This window comes from Galeopterus variegatus, unplaced genomic scaffold (genome assembly GCF_000696425.1).
Source record: "Galeopterus variegatus unplaced genomic scaffold, G_variegatus-3.0.2 Scaffold26508, whole genome shotgun sequence".
In the NCBI taxonomy this organism is placed as follows: domain Eukaryota; kingdom Metazoa; phylum Chordata; class Mammalia; order Dermoptera; family Cynocephalidae; genus Galeopterus; species Galeopterus variegatus.
In genome coordinates, this window is record NW_007752619.1 from 117 (window position 1) to 5052 (window position 4936).

Here is a 4936-nt window from a genome sequence, read left to right on the forward strand (position 1 = left end):
ATCTGCAATGTTTGCTCTGGTTTGTTTCCATAGTGCTGTATGAATAAGAACATCTTAAGTGACAGTTCTGCTTAAAATCTGTCAGGTCTCTTGAAAGACTATTGAATGAATTAATGTTTTTGCATCTTTATATTTTAGCACAGTTGTGTTAATGATAAAATTTCTGACTTTAATTTATGTGTCTCTCCCCTTGCTCCTTCCTCCCTCCCCCAATCCTCTTAGGTGGCCTTGGAGGACTTGCAGGTCTGAGTAGCTTGGGTTTGAATACTAGCAACTTCTCTGAACTGCAGAGCCAGATGCAGCGACAACTTTTGTCCAACCCTGAACTGATGGTCCAAATCATGGAAAGCCCTTTCGTCCAGAGCATGCTCTCGAATCCTGACCTGATGAGGCAATAAATTATGGCCAATCCACAAATGCCGCAGTTGATACAGAGAAATCCAGAAATTAGTCATATGCTAAATAATCCAGATATAATGAGATAGGTATGTGGAAAGTTCTTTTATTTAGCTAAAAAGTTATGTATTTATTTCTTATTATTTAATTTTCTATGATTAAAGACATTGCCCTATATATACTGTTTAGCTAAGGAGAGAAATCCTAATCTTTGTTTAGGAAAACTCTCAGCAAAGCACTAATTTGAGCTATTTGGGCTCTGAATTTTCTGCTACATTTGAAAGGTCTTTGTAAACAGTTCATAGTCATGCCATATATATGAAGGGTAGTCCCATAAGATAATAATGGGGCTGAAAAATTCGTATCTCTAGCGTCTTAAAGTCCTAGCATATGTATTACTCGTGTGTTTATGGTGTTATGGTGATGTTGGTGTAAACAAACCTACTGCAGAATACGTTGAGGAGGGGTTCCTAGGTTACCTATGGGGTGACCCTCCCAAAGGTAGCTCAAGCCTTTAAGATGGAAAGCCAAGCATTTGACTCATTAGCTCTGACCCCAAGTGAAAGAGTTGTCTGCTTTAGAATTCTTGCATTTTTAAATGATTCCCACCCATTCCCATAGCAAAATAATAGTTAATAATAGCTAACATTACCTGAGTGCTTGCTGAGTGCCAGGCATAATCCCTGTCTGTAATTAAATTTTCATAATTTTGTGTGAATAGTAGTATTCCAATCCTCATTTAAAAAGTGAGGCACAAGAGACTTTAGAGGGCCCGTACTCATGCAACTAGTGGCCAGTGTAGATAATTTAAAAAGTCATTGCTGTTCCCTTTCATAATACACTTTCGCGCAGTGATGAAATCGCCTAATGGCACATTTCTCAAAAGATATCCCCTCCGTTAAGTGATGCTCAACTATATTCTGAAGGTTTAAGAAACAAAAGCTCCAATTCTGGAGACAGGCAATTCGCTCATAACAAAGTGCTTTCTTCTTGATGTTATTACAGTGTTAGCTTGCTTTTTGAGGTGGAACCCACCAGGAATTATTTAAAATAATTTTCTCTTTTTCTGATTTAAATATTGAAGACAAAATGACAGCAAAGTTTGTTTAAAGCTCTTAATTGGCTTTTATTTGTGATTTTTACAATCAGATAGCATCTCATTCTATAAAGTAGAATGAGTGTTCTTCCCACGAGCTGAGCAAAGGATGTTGGCTTAGCCAGAGAAGGGCTTTAAGAAAGTAAAAACAGGGAACAAAAAGCGGATTGGTGTTTTCAAAGTTACTTTTTATTACATTGATTCAGTTTGACCAGAATCTATTGGTTTCTTTTTTTTTAACTAGCCAGTTTCAAAGTTGAGTTCAGTTATGTGGCACTTAGCACAGATGACTCCATTCTGGTTTGGTCTGGTCTTCTGTAGCTTAAAGGAGACTAGTCCTAAACAATGGCCTCCCATAAACTTTATTTAACAGCAGTTAGTAGGTAAAGTAATTTGTGTGTATTTTAGTGCCCTTTTTTAAAAATGGAAATCTTTTTCTTAGACATTGGAACTTGCCAGGAATCCAGCAATGATGCAGGAAATGATGAGAAACCAGGACCGAGCCTTGAGCAACCTAGAAAGCATGCCAGGGGGATACAATGCTTTACGTGGCATGTACACGTATATTCAGGAACCAATCCTGAGTGCTGTGCAAGAGCAGGTGATCCCCTGGCTCCAAGGCTCAGGCTGAAGAGTAGCTCCGGTTTTAACACAGATGTCTTTGTGATTGAGGGATACCTTTGATGGGGATTGTGATTTTTGTTTAAAAAGAGTTGTGTATCATTTATTTAAAATGAGCTCATTTATGATTTTTGTGTTTTTTTTTGTTTGTTTGTTTGTTTACAGTTTGGTGGTAATCCATTTGCTTCATTAGTGAGTAATTCATCTTCAGGTGAAGGTAGTCAACCTTCCCATACAGGAAACAGAGATCCATTACCCAATCCATGGGCTCCACAGGCTTCCCAGAGTTCATCAGCTCCAGGCGGCACCACCAGCACTGTGGGTGGCACTGCTGTAGTGCTGCCACTGACACTGCTGGGCAGAGTGCCACTGCACCAAATTTGGTGCCTGGAGTAGGAGGTATGCTTATATAACAAGTCATGAATTTTTCTTTGTTGTCCTCGCTAATAACGAAAACGTTGCTTACACTATTATTCTTTGTGCTTTTCTGTGTGTATTTGGTGAGTACCTTTTATGCATTATCTTTTCGTGTTGTAAGGTTTTTTTTAAACTTTAAATATGTAACGATTAGTATTAGTCACTTGTGTGCATTATATTGGTAAGGGTTACTGAAGATTTCCAGAGATAGTTTTGTGTTTTCATAAGATGATGTTGGGGGAAGTGGGTGTTGGTCCCATTTCAGCAGGGAAACTGATGTGCAAAGGGAACACATAGATATGTAGTTCCTGGTTTTAGTCTGGTTTTGTAATCCAGGTAGTGGATTCTCAAACATCAGTCCTGAGGCTAGGGGTAAACCAGTTGTATCAGAGCAGTTGCCAGGATTTGTTAAAAATCAGATTCTCAGGTCTTAACATCAGACCTTGTGGAGTAGAGTCTTTCATGATGGGGTTTAAGATGTGTGTTCTTATTAAGTTCCTGGAGGTTCATATGTGTAAATGGGTAAGGAATTTACTTTTGTCCACTTTTCTGTAGACTAGACTCAATAAACGGATGCCCTTTTTTCAACTATTCAGATATTATATACTGATGTTCTATCCATGAATTAGGTCCAACATTAGCCAGAATAATGATTTTAGTCCCAATATTTGGCACATAAATGGGAAGTAATGGAGGCATGGAGCACTTCAATTGAATGAGAGGGCCTGGATACGTTTTGAGAGACGCCTGTGTCTTGGCTGAGGAAGTGGAAAGATGAGGTGCCCCGTGATGCCATTCTGAGAGAAGAATCAGAATAGGAGGAATAGTTGATGGTCACAGTAGTGTGTGTTCTTTTGTAAGAATACAGTGGGTATTATGGGTTTTGAGAATTTGGACGAGGTTTTATAAAAATTGGAATAATAACGCTTTTAAATCAAGAAAAAAAAATACCCTGTACTCTACTCGCTTCTTCATTTGATTCTTACTAGCCATCTTTTGAGAAGCGTTATTCCCACTTTAAATGTTATAGAGAAGACAGGAATTTTTAGTCAGATTTCTGACTAATAAGCTATTTCTTTTTTTCCTATAACACAGTTATCCATTGTAACAACTTTTGTCTAACAATCAAAAAATCAGTATTGTAACTTTTTGCTCAGATTTTTAATTTGATGGTTTGACATTCTAATATTCCATGTTAACGTTTTGAACAAAGAAAAACAAGAAACAGCAAAAGTGAATTTACTCTGCTGGCCTATCAAATTATCAGCATATTTGTACGCTATTATGATTCTTACTCAACTTTTTGAAGTTTGATTCATATGTACATATATGTACACATACATGTAAAGACGAATTTCTTAACTCTTCTTTTTCTCTGAAAGCACTTACTCTAGAAGGTGAAATCTTAGAGCAGGGGTTATGAAGGGTCAGATAATACTTTCGGCCTTGTAGGCTAAGAGGGAGAATTGAGAATACAGTCATGCCTCAGTATCTGTGGGGAATTGGCTCCTGGACCTCCTTCCGATACCAAATTCCCTGATATGAAATGGTGTAGTGCATTTTGCATATAACCTGCGCACATCTTCCCGTATACTTTAAATAACCTCCTAATACAGTGCAAATGCTACGTAAATAGTTGCTATACAGTATTGTTTAGGGCATAATGGCAAGGAAAAAAGTCTGTACATGTTGAGTAGAGATGCAATATTTTTCCCCCGAATATTTTTGATCCTTGGTTGAATCCATGGTTGCAGGATTCAGGGATATGAAAGGCTGACAATATTACATCATGAAAGAAAAGAAATTTCCACAGAATTTTACTGATGAAATTAAAAATATAGTAATAATTGAGTACACTATTTCTCTCATACACGTATGCTAAGGAATGGACTTCATTTGGGGGGGATAACGTTTTGCTTAATTGGGGGTTCACAGTGTTCTTTTACCAAAATTGATTGCAAATGTTCATCTGTTAATACTGATGTGTAATGAGACTTATTTCATTCAGAATATACACTCATTCCAAAAGTATATGTTTGAAGGCATTTATAGAATTCTGTTTAGATTCTTTTGCTTATAGTATGTGATTACATTGCAGATTAATCGCTTCAAATTAAAGTTTAGGTGGTAGCTCCTCAATTACACAATTAAATGAATTTTGAAATGTGGAATTACCTTTGACTTACATTGAGATCTGAAAAATGCTGCTGGTGGTGTGAGCTCAAAAATAAATCTGCAAATTCATGGGAATGGAGATCTTGTTTCTTGTAATTTTTGATAGCACAAGAAGTATATAAAGCAGCTTGACATTGCTTGTGATTGAAACAATTTTAGTTGAAATTACTACAGTATGAATTTCACATGTAAATGCTGTCTTGCTTTTTAAGTTTGGGTTGAATTTATTGA

General features: G+C 36.9%; 1 pseudogene; it reads left to right on the plus strand.

Moving 5' to 3' along the window:
* Positions 1-222: 222 nt before the first annotated feature.
* LOC103583708 overlaps positions 223-4936 on the plus strand; it is an 8311-nt pseudogene continuing 3597 nt past the window's right edge.